At 34.3% G+C, this 16,457-nt stretch overlaps 1 long non-coding RNA gene across 6 annotated transcripts in view; it reads left to right on the top strand.

The window, feature by feature from the left end:
- The window catches only part of LOC144240231 (uncharacterized), a 217,160-nt gene that overhangs the window by 22,127 nt on the left and 178,576 nt on the right, over positions 1 to 16,457 (top strand). For all 6 annotated transcript variants that reach the window (XR_013337658.1, XR_013337657.1, XR_013337654.1 and 3 more), the window contains exon 3: positions 14,219 to 14,271. This is a non-coding gene — a long non-coding RNA (uncharacterized LOC144240231). The remainder of the gene's footprint in view (positions 1 to 14,218; positions 14,272 to 16,457) is intronic.

Raw genomic sequence — 16,457 nt, 5'->3', positions numbered from 1 at the left:
TCAAGGAATTATATTTAATAGCAGAGTCAAAATATGTGCATGAATAACTATAAAATAAAGCAAGAATCTTTCTGACAGGAATATAAAAAATAATACTCTGCATTCAACCCATTAAATAACTTTTAAATTATAAAATATTTAAAACACACAGAGATTATTCCAGTGAATAATAGACAGCTATGTTTCCATCATCTGGATTTAACAAATGTTGACTTTTTTTTTACCAAAGTCTCTTATTATTATTTTAAAGAAATACAGTGCTATATACATAATTTAAGTTCATTTTCTAACCCTATATATCCTCCGCTGCTATGTTTTGATATATTTATTATATTTTCATAGTTCAACACAGTATGTAGTTTTATATATTTTAAATCTTAAAATAAATGTTACATGTATTTTTTAATAATCCCCACCAGACTATTGTTTCCTCAGACTAGTTTTCCATTCTCCACAAAGTGTTGAATTCTATTGAAGATACTGCATACTTTATATGTAATAACAGGCATATTTACTGAGGTGTTCCATTGTGCCAAGTGCTGTTCTAGTCTTTTGTGTTTAGTTTTCATAATAAATATGTAAGTTAGGTGGTGTTACTGTTCTTATTTTGGGGAAAGAGGACCCTAAGAAATAGAAATAACTTGAAAGGTACATAGCTAGTAGGTGGTTGAGCGGCTTTGGAACTTAGGAAGTCTGGTTTCAGAACCCAGGATCCTCACTTAGTTGATTCCTAATAAGGTTTAGCAGCTTTATGTTTATCAAACTTCAGTTTGTTCTTGTGTGGTCTGCTGATTCACATTTTTGCTTTTATTGTATTGGTAAATGTGTAATTTTTCTCATTAATTTGTAAGAGTTTCTTCCTATTAAGATGACTCCTTTATCAATTATTGTCATTAAAATATTTTTCTCCCAAAAGAGAATCACCTTTGAATTTATTTTAGTGGCTTCCATTATACAGATTTTTAAAATAAAATATGTCATTTGTTGCCTTTTTAATGTCATGTTAAGGAAATACTACCCTTATACTTCCTATACAAATGCATAAAATCTGTCCCTCGTCTTTCCTATGCAAAGACATAAAATTACTCTCTTACCTCTTTTTCCAAAATTTTTGTCAAGATTTTGTGTTTTTATATCTTGAATTTAACTATCCTTTTTTTATGGCCAGGAAGAGATCTAATTACTTTTCCATATGAATAATTTAATCCTGATTCGTAGGCTATATCTTGGTTCTGTATTCTAGTCCCATGGTAAATTTATGTATCTCTGTGAGGAGGTCATACCACTTATATTACTGGTTAGAATCTTTCCCAGTATTTGAAAAGACAAATTCTATTTCTTATTTTTATTAAAAATTGTTTTTAATGTTTTATTTATTTCTGAGAGAGAAAGACCGCTTGAGTAGGGGAGGATCAGAGAGAGAGGGAGACACAGAATCTGAAACAGGCTCCAGGCTCTGAGCTAGCTGTCAGCACTGAACCCAATGTGGGGCTCGAACCCACAAACCGTGAGATCATAACCTGAGCCGAAGTTGGATGCTTAACTGACTGAGCCACCGAGGCGCCCCAACAAATTCTATTTCCTCATTTTGTTTTCCTTATTTTCATAAGAACTGCCTAAGAAAATTTCTTTTAGCCTTTTAATTTTACATAAGAATCATAAGAACAAAATTTCACATTTTCTTACCGAACACTTCAAGCCATTTTATCAGCTTTATGTCTAAGCATCATATTTTTGCTGTTGCTACAATTTTGAATTGTACACATTTTATTATTATATTTTGGCTGATGGCCTTACTGATATGTTAAAAAACCTATTATTTGGTTTAATGGTCATGAATTCATGTACTTGCTGCCCATTTGTTAATTCCAGGAACTTGCATATAGATTTTTTTCGGTTTTCAGCATGAGCAATTATGTTGATGGAAAATAAGACAATTTTCATATCTTTCTATTTTTAACAATTTTTTTAAAGTTTTGATTTATTGTCCAGCACAATGAACAGGTGTTTCTTGTGAGAGTGGTAGCTCACCATAGACTGTCAAAACACTAATGTGGTGAAGGGAACTATTCCCAAGGTGGAGATGGTGGTAGTCATGTGAGATTAAATACGGTCAGTTAATTTAAAAATATATTAAAATTAGCAGAAAAAAGGAAGCCTAAAATTAAACTTGTAACTTTGGATTGGACATGAATGCAGTGGTATAAATGTTTCAAAATACATAAATAGACCTAGAAATATTCCTTAACTGTCTCCACGAGAGAGCCTTGGAGCAGTGATACTCCCACAGCAAGAAGCACATCTAGTATCCAGATCTTTTAAGTAAGGGTTAAGCAAGAAAATTATAACATCAACCAGGACAATTTTTTTGCGTCATAAAGCACAGAAGTCCTCAAAGAATAATGAGGACATAACAGAGGTACACAGAAGCCAGCATGAAGAAATTCCAACTAGTCAAAATGTGCTGGTATAAGCACCAAAATAAGGATAGTAATGAATTGATTAAAATAAGATATGGACCTTGAGCCTATATTGATAAAATTAATAAATAAAGCAAAGCTTGAAGAAGAATGCATATTTACATAGCTTCAACCTCCTTGGAAAAAACTATATTATTACAAAAGGAAGACAAAAGTAACTTTATAGTTGAGAGGCCTCACAGACACCACCTTAATGAAATAGACAAAGTGAAATCATCAGCAATGAGCCAAGTTAAAACTGTATGTCATCTGAGAAGATGCAACAAGAGGAATAAACACCTCATTTCTGTGATATTCCTAATAATGTAACCTGACTCTAAACAGGAGGCACATCAGACAATCCTAAATTGGGAGACATCCTTCACAATTGAATTGGTAGGATATTAAAAACTGTCCAAGTCACTGAAGTCCAGGAAAGATTGAGGAACTGTCTCAGTGTGAAGGAAACAAAAGAGACGTTACAACTAAAGATAATGTGAAATTCTCAAGGTTTTGGGGACATACAGTGAAACTTGAGTGGAGTCTGAGGATTAATTGGTAGTGAAGTATCAATGTTAATTTTCTACTGGTGTGGTGATTATGTAGAAAGACCCTCAAATATTAAGAAGTGATAGAGTATCTAGCTGGAAACTTATTCTCAAAATGGTTCAGAAAATAATTCTATGAAGTATGCTTGCAATTATTCTGTCAAGCACAGAAATACATTAAATCAGGATGAACTCTAGCATTCATGACTCATTTCATGAATTTTCATCCCATGATAGATGCAATATCTCCCACATGACCTAGCCTAGCAGAGGTTTGGGTGGGTTACAGCCTCCCCAGTGAGTCCCATTTGGTCTTGTTGTTTTGTGCAGTTCATAAACCATAAACCATATAACTAGACATGTCAGCTGTATATAAAAAATATTTTATGTGGAATATTTTATTCAGAAACAGATCTATAGCAATTTTTTTAAAAAAGACTCTAATTTCAAAAAACCACTTTAAAATTTTCCCTTAACATTAATTAGCATTTGAGAAGGCATTTATGTATGAGACTCCTTTATTTAAACAAGATTATCAATTGTTAAAGCAGAGAATACAAATTATGCTGAAGTCATTTATCTTCAAAGAATATGTGTAGGAAAGAAGTGCCTATTAGAAACATTAACAGTATTCTGTTTGCCATGCCTTTGATTTGTTCAAATACATTTAATTATAAATTATATATACAGTTTAGAAACAAAGTATTTAATAATTTAAGGATTAACTGTGAGTGAAAATAATTTGTTTAGTCTACCAATAATAATTTAATTGCAAGTTGTTCAGAGTAGTATATACAACACACAATAAATATTTATTACATGCTGGATATGACAAAGAATATCAAAGAATATAACAGTTTGGTAAACATTTGTGCATTAAAAGCATTTATTACTTGCTTAGGCAAATAATTAATTTGAGATAAAATAATTAAAACCTAACACAAACTTTACATCTGAGTTTGTGGATTTTTAGATGTTAGCTATGTGTTGACTTTATCATGAAATTGAGTATGAATTTAAAAAAAACTCGAATTTGCTTGTCTTTCCTCACACATTTAATAGACCATTAATTTCTAGAAGGATTATCTCTTCTATTAAGGAATCATCAAACTTTGCAGGGCTCTATTGGCAGTAGACATTCATTATTTAAAAGGTCCCTATAATATTTGGTCTTCTGAACTCATTGGCATTTTATTGCAATTAGAAATCAAAATCCCCAAGATTGTATCCTAAGGAGAAATCACCAGCATTCATCCTGAGAAACTTCCCTGTTTAGTATCCTTCACAACATCCTTCCTTCTTCAGGTTGTCTCTTCTTCCAGGTACTTTTATGTTGAATATTTCTGAGTCCAACTCTAACCTAATATGTGAGCTTAGACATGGGGTTGTAGGGATTTGTCTACTGTTATTGATATCAAAATGATAGCTAGGAATCTTCTCTTCATATCCCCAAAAGAAAAAAAAATATAATCCCAAGATTACCACATTGTAACTCTGAATTTATTTTGATTGGGTAAATTTTAAAATATGTCTTTAATTATTTTGGGGGGGTATAAATTACTAGAAGAGAAATTGCTGTAACAAAGCATTAGGACTTTTGATTGAGAATATTGCAAAGTTGCCATCCAGAAAATAATACCAAATAACGTTTTCATCAGTGAAGAATCAGTGTATTATTTCATAAGCTTGCCAACATATGATATTATAATTTAAAAACTTTTCCATTAGGTAGATAAAAGTATCTGCTAACTGATTAACTTCAAAGTCTTTTTTTTTTTTTTTACCAGCATAGTTGACCTTCCTATTTATTTATATTTTGAATATGATGTTTGGAGATTTAAGTTTCCTCTTTTCATTAATTTTTGTTCATATTGTATGTTTCTTTCTATTGGAATGTTTGACTTCTTGTATATTCATAATTTCTTATATAAATAAATAAATATACACACAGACATATAATAAAACAATCTTCTCCTTGTGATATTTACCTTTTAATTNAAAACGTATTTAAAATATTTTTCTTTTTAATGATCAGACTTATTTTATTTTATTATTTAATTTAATTTTTTATTTTAATTCCAGTACAGTTAATATACATTATACTAGTTTCATATGTACAGTACAGATTCAACAGTTCTGTACAGTACACAGTGATCATCATGCTAAGTGTACTCTTAACCTCCATCACCAATTTCACCGATTCTCCCATCTGTCTCCCCTCTGGTAACCATCTATTTGTTCTCTATAGTTAAGAGTCCATTTTTTGGTTTGTCTCTCTTTCTTTTCCTTTGTTTGTTTGTTTTGTTTTTAAAATTCCACGTATGAGTGAAATTATATGGTATTTGAATTTCTCTGAGTGGCTTATTTTGTTTAGCATAATACACTCTACATCCATCCATGTTATTGCAAATGGGAAGATTTCATTCTTTTTTGTGGCTGAGTAATACTCCATTGTATATTCATATACCTCTTTATCCACTTATCTATTGATGGACACAGTCGTCTTCCATAGTTTGGCTATTGTAAATAATGCTGCAATAAAATGTGCATATATCCCTTTGTTAGTGTTTTCACATTCTTCGGGTTAATACCCAGTAGTGCAATTACTGGATCATAGGGTATTTCTATTTTTAATTCTGGGGCAAACTTCATACTCCCTTCCATGGTGGCTGCACTAGTTTACATTTCCACCAACAGTGCGTGAGGATTCCTTTTTCTCCACATTCTCTCCAACACTTGTTCTTTCTTGAATTTTTTATTGTAGCTATTCTGACAATTGTTAGGTGATATCTATTGTAGTTTTGATTTGCATTTCTCTGATGATGATTGATTATCATCAAACTCTTTATGGTTTCTGACTATGACATTGAGCCTAAAAGGCTTTCTTCACTTCCAATATACATAATATGAATATTTTCTTCTAACACTCTTTGATTTCAATTTTTTTATATTTAAACTGTTAATTTATAGAATGACATGAAATTTAGCTACTTATCTAAATCTACTTATAGAATAATCTGTTCATTCACTCCTTTTTCTCTTGCCTTTCTAGATTATATTATATGCAATTTCATCCAGTCCCATGACTTTGAATAACACCTATAAGATGACAGATCCCTAATTTAAATCTCCAGCTCAGCTCTTTCATCTTAGTGCTAAAAATATATTCAAATTCCTTCTCAACAACTCCATTGATTGTCTTATTAGACAAACAATATATGCCCAAAGTGAAGCTTTTGATTACCCCCACCAAATTAAATACATAAATTTTCTTCACCTGATTTTGTCATCTTATAAAATAATACCATCAAGCAATATGGGAGTCAATATTGATTATTCCCTTACCTAAACTCAACAAATTCAACCTAACAAATGGACCTGTCAGTTCTATTTCCAAAATATATTTTGAATTTCTAACTTCTCTTTATGTCCTCTGTTCTCAACCTCATTCAAAGTACTACAAGTCACAAATCATTTACCCAGATATTGCAACAATTCTTTAGTTTTTCTGCTTTACTTTTGTCTTCATTAATCCTTTTCACTTATGGAAGTCAGAGTAACTTTTCTGAAGTACTTATTAGATGTTATTATTTAGTTGTTTAAAATCTTTCCACAATTTTCCTTTATTCTGCATTTGTATTAGCTTAGGGTCCATCTGTAGAGCAAACCCAGACACAAAGATTGAAGTACAAATACAGTTTAGTTCCTTTTCTTTTTTTTTTAGAAGTACTAGAAATGCTTATAGATGAGTGGAGACATGATACCAGAAAGGGAACGGGCCAAGAAAGTATGGGTTAATAATCCAGAAACCAGAAGAAAGACTGGAACTTTATCTCTTTGTTTAACTTTAGGAAGTAATATAAATAATACATATATCATAGAATTACTAGCTGTCCCAATCTTAAGAAGGGAGGTAAAATGGACTTGTATAGATATTTTTTTTATAGATGTTTTAAAAATATTTTTGTCTTAGTCACTCTTTGAGAGGTGTTGGGATGTGGGTGTTATTCTACAACCTCCAACCTGCACAAAATCCCTCAGGCACAGAAATGTAGATACTCTACAGAAATGTAGAGCCTCTGGAAGTTTGAGCATACTGAAATGGTAGCATTCAGGCATTTGGACATTCACAATGTCTGCTACAGCCCTGCATAATATGATTTTTATTCCCATTTTCATTCTAATCTCATACTTCTCAGTCTTAGTTTACTGTCCTCCAGACATAATAACTTTGTTTTTATTCTGTTTTTTTTAAATTCATGATTAAATTATTTTCTTCTCTTCTTGCTTTTTATTCTTCAGGACTCAGATTAAATGTCATCTCCTCATAAAGCCATTTAGCATAAGTCTACTAAAGTATGCATCACCCACACTCCACCCTCTAATCAAGTTGCTATCTTTCACATTACTCTTTTGATTTCCTTTATATAACACTTGTTCTTAATGATATGGTTGTCTCAATAAGATTAATTCCACTGTTGGCTTGTGTTGCAAAGACATAGTTTATAAAACCAATGTCACTCCAATTTGGTCTGGGGAGTGGAGCATGATTGTTCTAAAAACACAGGGCAATCCAGTCTCTCTGGATGTAGTAATTAATTTGGAAATAGGCATTGTGTAGAAAAGAATTTGGTATTGCCCAAAGAGTCTTCCCAGTACCCCTGGCTTCTAATAGGTAATGCATGTCATTTCTAATAGGAGTATCTTTGTTTAGGGAAGGAACTGAATATATTAGCTGGTAGGGTGAAGGATGGCTATGTCAATAAGAAAAACCATAGGAGTTAGGGTAGGGACTTTGGTTCATGTGTTATCAGTTGACCTGGAGACTGAAATCAACCACAAGGTCAATCAATCAATCATGACCACATAAAGGAGCTCCCAATTAAAAGCTCTAAACACTGTGGGAAAATACTATGTGCATTATTACACAATGATGCTAGGATTATAATGCACTCTGACTCTATAAGAAAGGAAAATAAAAGTTTTGCATATGGAAATCTCCAGTTCTGTGCAATGCTCTTCATTTAGCTGGATTCGATCTACTTCCTTTCTTTATAGTGAGCATAATAGTTTTTCAGTGAATTTTGGGAATCCTTCTAGCAGATTACCAAACCTGAAGGTAGTTTTAGGGACTCTGTACACTTGCAGTTTATGTCTTAGGTCAAGCAGTTTTGTAGGCTGTGCTCTCAAGCCTGGAAGTCTGACTAAGTGTGAGAACTATAAAATGTAAGCCTAAGCCTAAACCTTGAAGTCATTCTTGTGTCCTAGTTTTTCCTCATGCCTCGTAAGTAATCAATCAATAAATCCTACTGAATTTTCCTTAAAAATATATTCAGAAACCAACTTCTTCAGCTCCTCCCACAATTCTATTTAAGGCCACCATTATTTTTTACCTGGATTATTAAATATTATTTTAATAGATTACCTTGCTTCTACCTTCTCTTCTTAAATGTTATTCTCAGTACATCAACCAAAGAGATTGTTTCAAAAAATAAATTTGGTATGATACACTCATGATCCTTCACTACAGAACCCCTGCTATGTGAAGATTACAGTTTTCATCCAATCTATTTTGGGCTTGGTTATATTATTGGATTTGGCAAGTGAAATGTAAGTGTAAGTGGTTTTTCTTACCTCTGCGCAGAAGTTTAAAGAACTATGGCATGACTTTGATCAAAGCTCCTCTCTTTGCCACATCATAATGGTGCTGTAATAATTAAGTGCTGGCTTTTCATCCTGGTTCCTAAAGCGAACACAAAGAGCTATAGGTGGCATGTAGCTGGCATATATTGGCTAGGGGGAATACCCTATTGTTAAATCCACTGAGGTTTTACGATTATGTCGTAAGGAAACATTACATATAGATAATTTACTGACACAGTAATTAGTACTAGAAGTGGGATGCTCCTATGAAAGCAATAACAAAAAGTAAATTATGTAGTTTTGGTTTTAAGAATGAGTAGAAGATGGTGAGAAAACTATTAGTGGAAGTTGGAAATGTAGTAGTGAAATATCTGGTATAAGTGTTAACTGCCATAAACCAGCAAGACAAAAAATATACTGGTGAATCCACAGTTCTCAATGAAATGGTTGGGAACAGGTGTTATTAGCATGTTTATGTATTTTTTGACTGCATTTGATGGAATTGTAAAAGGAGGAGATGATCTGAGGAAAGAACCGGATGGGGGGAGTGGGAAAGCTGCAAAGAGATAAAAGAGGATGTAGACCACCCAGAAATTGTGAAACATTCAGGGTTAGAAGATGCAACTATTTCTCATCTGCAAATGGGGGAAAAACCCCGCAAATAAATTGTAATACAAATATAAATGAAAACAACAAAGGATAATAAATCTTGACTTTGTCCAAGTACCAAATCAGCTTCTTTAGGCTGGAGGAAAAGAGATCAGGGAGTAAACTGTCAATAGAACTACAAAAAATTCCAAATGCTAAAAATTAAGTCTAGAGATTTGTGTATTTCTTTAAGAGGATTATGGGCTATTACTACATGGAGTGTGCTACAATCAAATAGATAAAAAGTCAGCTAGAGTTAGAAAAAAATTTACTTCTAATATGCCACAACTATCCAGCAATTTTCACTACTCTCCATAACAGAATAACTGGTCCTAAACTTGCCTTCCTGCTGCCAGACAGAATGCACAAGGCAACCATTTTAATCTTCACTGGAAAATAGAGTAGTTTGATTCTTCATAGAAGAAGAAAAAAAAAAAAAAAAAAAGTAAGGTAAACCTCACATTTGCCTGAGCTTTCTTCCTTGAGTATTTTTCTGATTTTAATGTCCAGGTAGATTAAGGTAATCAAACTGAGCAGATCAGGCAGAGATTAGATTTTGGAGCTGGTAAAGTAGCTAGATTTTCAGGGCAAGGACAAGGAAGGAGAGAGATACGCAGGAAAGGAACCCAGAAGTTTGCACAGGCATTCCCACAGGCTATGCACAGGATGAAACTCTATGAGGTGTATCAGAGAACAGCTTTTCAAGAGTGAGCACTGAACAGAGATACCAGAAAATGCACTGGAGTCCCAGCCCAGACAGACTAAGGAGACTGTGAGTACCTTAGGCATTCTGTTGCATCCCAAGAAAGACTATGCTTTAGGAGTAAAGACCATGGCTTGGGATTAGGTACAAAATCAATATAGACATACTTCATCAAGGAAAAAGGAAAACCTGACAGAAACAAAAGGAAGTGTTATGAACAGAATGCTTGTTTCCCCGCCCCCCCCCCTTTCCGTCCCGGCCCCTTTCACTGAATGGCTTAGTATCAGACCAAGCCTCCTTGAGAAAAGGGTCTGTGGGGCGCCTGGGTGGCTCCATCGTTAAGCGCCCAACTTCAGCTCAGGTCCCAGTTCATGGGTTCGAGCCCTGCATCGGGCTCTGTGCTGACAGCTCAGAGCCTGGAGCCGGCTTCAGATTCTGCATCTCTCCCTCTCTCTGACCCTCCCCCACTCATGCTTTGTCTTTCTCTGTCTATGAAAAATGAATAAATCTTAAAAAAGTTTTTAAAAAAGAAAAAAGGGTCTGTGAATTTAAGACAGATAATTGAACTTATCCCATATGAAGAACAAAGATAAAAGCTTAAAAAGAAGCCATGCAAAATATTGGTGGTCTGTGGTATAATATAAAGTGGTTTAACATATGTGTGACTCGAGTCTCAGAGGAGAAGAAAAAGATGAGGCAAAAAATATACATGAAAAAATGATATAAATCTCCTCAATTTAGTAAAAAACATGAATCTACAGATCCAGGAATCTCAGTCAACTCCAAGTAGATAATTACAAAAGGGACCACACTTAGGCACGTCAAAATTATTAGAGGAAAACAAAAGTTAAAAAGAAAACGTTTAAAGCAGCCAGAAGGGGCAGCATACATGAAAACATAACGATATAAATAATGATTAATTTCATACCAAATGCAATGGAAGCCAGAAGATCATGGAATGACAGTTTTTAAATGGCTGGAAAGAAGAAAAGGAGCAAGTAAGCAGTTAACCCATAATTCTATATCCAGAAAAAATATCCTTCCAAAACAAGAAAAAATAAAGACATTCTAAAATAAATAAATGAAAAGTGTTAGCAGTTCTGCCTTACAAGAAGTACTAAAGGAGATTGTAAAGAATGTCTATAGAGGTAAACGTCTGAAGAAAAGGCTGAATGATGCCATATAGGCACTTGGATCTACATGAAAATAATGAGCACTGTAGATGGTACATATGTGTATATATATTTAATGTGAAAAGACTGTATTTTCTTTTCTTTTAATTACTTTGATGGCAACTGACTATGTGGAGCAAAAATAACTGAATATTTTGGGATTTATAATGTATATGGAAGTAAAGTATTTGAGAAGAACAAAAAAAAAGTGTAAATGGAGTTATGTATTTTAAGGTTCTTGATGTATGGGAAGTGATATAAAATACTAGCTCCAAGTAGATTATAATAAGAATAAATTCTTCCTGCATTTCATCTGTTGCTGCTTCTGGTAAAACACACCACACCACACACACACACACACACACACACACACACACACACACTACAAAATGCTGGAGATTCTCCAATACAGGAGAAAAGAACAGATAACTAAAATTATTTGATTCACCAGTCTGGATTAAAGAGAATCACTCTGAAAGACTTAATAATGATACTGGATTTCTGTCTACTCAAATAGTAGACATGTAAAGCTACATAGACCCCAAAGAGGGCATGTTCTCTAAAGCCCTTTCAGATGTAACCAAAGAAGAAAATAGAAAAGGAAAGATCTCCTGGAAAAAAGAACCATATTCCATAGACATCTAATCTTTGGAGGAAGCTAGAGTAATCAAGGAATATATTCCATCTCCACAGGGTAAGAATCCACCACAGCTCTATAGACCTTCTGTAGCAGAATTTCAGAATTGCAATGGATTGGTCACTATTAGTGCTTGCCTTTTATTTTTCCCCCAATGGGAGGATACATTGTAGCTATTTTGCCCTTCTCCCAGATATATAAGTGATATGTAAATAGTAATTTTTGGTTGCAGGTCTCCAGATCAATAGAAATTGTATCATGAGGGGCACCTGAATGATTCAGTCAGTTATGCATCTGACTTCAGCTCAGGTCATTATTCACAGTTCACGAGATAGAACCCTGCATTGGGCTCTGCACTAACTGAGTGGAGCCTGCTTGGGATTCTCTCTCTCTCTCTCTCTCTCTCTCTCTCTCCCTCTACTCTGTCCTGCTCACTCTCACCCTCCCTCTCAAAATAAATAACTAAACTTAAAACCAAAAAAGAAATTGCATCATAAGCTGATATAGAGACTTTTCTGGGATCCTAGGGTTTTATTCTGATGATATTATTGGAAGGCACTTTGGGATTTTCTCCCTTTAGAAGTAAGTGTGAATATTTGTGGATAGTAGAAAGAAAAGTACATATTGTGACAAAGAAGGCAGACTGTGTTAGATTTAATTATTGTTCAAAATTTTCTTTGAGTGAATCTCACTATTGAAAGATTATATATTATTTACATTAAAATTCAGGCTTACAAATGTGATTTTCTTTGGCACTGGCAGTATGCGTGCCACTTCCAAGTAGAAGCTGAAAGCTTCTGCCATAAGAACTGGGTTGTCCTATATGTGGGCATCTCATTCATCCTGATTATCTGAGGAGACAAGGCCTGGAGTAAAACCACAGCTGATCCACAGCCAACAAGTAACGTGTGTGAGAAAGAATGTCGCCATTACAACACTCACACTTTTATTATTGTTGATGTTTTGTTGTTACCACTACAAAAAGTATTGATATCTGACTGATACATCACTCTATCACTTTTCAGTTCACCCCTCCATGTGATTTTTCATTTTATTCAGAATGAAAGCTCACGTCTTTATAATGACCTGCAAGTCTTTACATAATTTGCTTGCCATACTCTGCTCAATTCCTTCCAAATGCCCCAATGTCCATTCCAGCTACACCGGGTTTTTGGTTCTCTCCAAACCATGTTCCTACTTCAAAGTCTTTGAACTTGCTCTGCTGTTTGAGTGCATCTCTCCCTCCAGATATTTGCAAGGCTTCCGCCCCCTTCTTCTTTCTTTGACTGACCGCATAGTCCCTTATAAGGCAACATCTTATCACCCTAAAAAGAAATAACACTACCTCCTACTTTCACAATTCTTGCACCCCTCATTTGTTTTTTAATTTTTTTTTTTTCTAAGCAGTTCTCATCATCACTTATCATGTTATATGTCTCTTTATCATCTGCCTTTAGTCCCTGGAGTATAAGGTCTTTGAATGAATCGATATCTGTTTTGTTTCATTGCTATAGATACATAGCAGGAGCTCAAAATATTTCTTAAATAACTATGTTAATGAATGAATATATAAATGAATGAATAAATGAAAAAAATGTAAGACTGTGGATCAATGGTACATTTCTGACCACAGTGATAGGTTTTAGGGGTGGTATTTGAATTAAGGTAGCTCAATCCTGGTGAAATAAATGCAATGATATCAATATTTTTTAGATTTTTATGCTTCACATTAGTCTAGTCATTTTTTATGTTTATTTATGTACTTTGAGTTACAGAGAGAGAGACACACACACAGAAAGAGAGAGAAAGAGTGCATGAGCGAGAGAGCAGGGGAGGGGTAAGAGAGAGGGAGAAAGAATCCGAAGCAGGTTCTGTGTTGTCAGTGCAGAGCTGAATGTGGGGCTTGATCTCATGGACAGTTAGATCATGTCCTGAGTTGAAATCAAGAGACAGATGTTTAAACAACTGAGCCACCCAGGCACCTCTAGAATCTATAACTTTTATCTCTTTGTGGCTGTTCACAAAATATCAAAGTTTTAAATAAATGCAGAATCAGAAAGAGTGCCATGCTGAACTATACTGGGTCTTGAAGCAAAAGGGAAAACCAGTAACACTCTCTTTATATATGATTATTCCTTCCTTCTTTGTCTCCTGAAAGATTTTCTGTCCCGTTTTTCTCTTTCTTTTCTCCATATCTTCCTCCCTCCTTTCCTCTTCTTCTCTTTCTCTTCCTTCATGCTCTACTTCTCCTCCTCTCTATTTCTATGCCTATCATCTATCTTTTTGTTTTTTAGCTTTTTCTCATTTACTTCATAGTTCCTGCCTACTATAATTTCTTGTTATCACCTAGCTAATCAACATTACTTGAAATATTGGTTTGTCCTTGATCCATAATTTTTTTCTTGCAGGACTCTTTGTATGATATTTCAATTTCAATTCACTTCCTGAGGAAAGGAATTTGGTAAGTTCATTTTTTTATGACTACATTTTATGTCATTTGCATTTATGTATGAAGTGCCTATTTGTTTTCATATGTACAAGGTATGTCCTGGTTATGGGACCAATTTTGTTTTGTCAAAAATTGTCGTCTGTTTTGGGTTCCTCCAGAAACAGAACATAAGCCAGGGATTCAAAATGTACCAAGTGTTTTGTTTGACAGGTGCAGGAAAAAATCATAGGAGAGTAGAAGGTGAGTATCAGATAGTACATGTTGACTATATCAGTGTTTTCATAAGTGATAAGTGATGTGAGAAATGCAATAACACTGTCTGTAAAAGGCCATTAAATAGCTGACACTTTAGAAAAGGGTGAGGTCGTAGCATGGCTGCCAAGAGGAACTGGTAGAGGTACCTTCACTGACATCTAGAAAAATGCAAAAAATTCCCTAACTACAAATTACAGGTTTTATAGATTTTTGTTTTGGGGACTTAAAAAACTTTTTAATGATTACTGCAGTAACAATTTTATAAATAATCAAACACATTTATGTCATTTTATGTTAGTATTTATACATACTCTAAATACATTAGATTCCCTGAGAGTACTCTTTTGCTACAGAGAGGGACATTGTTATTCAATACTAATGTCATGTGTTAGCAATTGTGATACAGTGTGATAAATCAGCTGAGGAAATATAATCTATCTATCTATGTAACTACTGAATTATAATGATTCTACTAGATACTAGAGCTCAATTATAACATTTCTACTAGATGCTAGTGCTCTATGCACTGCATTAAAGAAGAGTGAAATGGTATAATGCTATACATAGAGAAATAAGGTGCACCTAATATTTGTAGGTGACAGCATCCTTCTGGTGATTTTCCAATATTCTAAAAGAAGGCTTCAGTCCAGTTTTTCCAATATGACCTAATATAAACTTATCCCCAACATTTGGAGAGCTGAAATTTATAGTTAATAATGATATTCTAAAGCTTATCTAATGCTAAACACTATCTTGGTTTTATTTTGTTTTACAAAAATTGGAGGAAAGAAGCCATTTAAGCTTATATTTATAAGCTTAGAGGTTTTAGGCTTTTGGAAATCTTAGTATGGGTTCTTCTAAAACCTTAGCCCGAGATAAGGGCTTAGATGCAGGTAATTTATTTGAGCAGCAGGTATGAAGGAGAGAGGGGCATAAAATAAGGAAGTAGGATAACTGGGTGTCTATTTCACTGGGGGCACTGAGGACCCAATGAAACATAACTCAGAATAGCTGCTTCAAAAAGGGCGAGAGACTGGAGTATTTATCCATTGGTTGAGGTCTGACTCTGAGGGCATTAGCTTTTCTGTCCATCTGACCTGTTCCTTGTTAAGGCTGAGTGAGAATCTATGGCTCCAGAGATTTGAGAAAAAATAGTAGAAAGAAGTGAATGGCACTTAAATTGGGATTTTGTCAGGGCACATAGGAACTGCAAGGAAAATGGAGGCGGACTAATGTGATGCAGCATGGAACATCAAAAAGATCTGCCCCAGTCCATTTCAACTATTACTCAAACCCACTTGTACTTATTAATTCCATTTTTTTTTTACCAACCTTTCAAAATGACAGGCAGTGGTATTCTCTAAAAGAGACTTAAGACCACAGTTATTTTGCAAATGATTGTTTTTACTATGGTAACTGATCCACGAAGTTTATTTAATAATCATCAACTTCCTATACCACCCATTCCAGCTTTATCTCACCTCCAGCCCGCACTTCATCTACTATAGATAGTTTTCCTGGTATGGATGGAATTAGACCTTCTTGCATGAGAATAGTGAGCCTTGATTGGCCCACCCTTTTGACAACATGGTTGCTTCAATTATCCATTCACTATTATTACCTTATACAGAAACTTCAATCTTTTTGTTGTCATCAAACCATAACAAAATACTATAGTTTGGTGGCTTAACCAATATACATTGATTTTCTCACGGTTCTGGAGGTTGGGAAATATAAGATCAATATGTCAGCTAATTCAGTTCTTGGTGAGAACTTTCATCCTAGCTTGCAGAGAGCCATCTTATTGCTGTGAAAGCTTTTCTTCAGTGTGTGTGTGTGTGTGCGCGTGTGCATGTGCGTGCGTGTGAGTGTGTGTGTGTGTATGTATGTGTGTGTGTGAGAGAGAGAGACAGACAGAGAGAAGGGGAAAGAGAGAAAGATCT

Source organism: Crocuta crocuta, unplaced genomic scaffold (assembly GCF_008692635.1).
Source record: "Crocuta crocuta isolate KB4526 unplaced genomic scaffold, BGI_CrCroc_1.0 scaffold81, whole genome shotgun sequence".
NCBI classification, from domain to species: domain Eukaryota; kingdom Metazoa; phylum Chordata; class Mammalia; order Carnivora; family Hyaenidae; genus Crocuta; species Crocuta crocuta.
The sequence above is the reverse complement of the archived record's forward strand: the minus strand, read 5'-3'. Positions and strand labels throughout refer to the sequence as shown.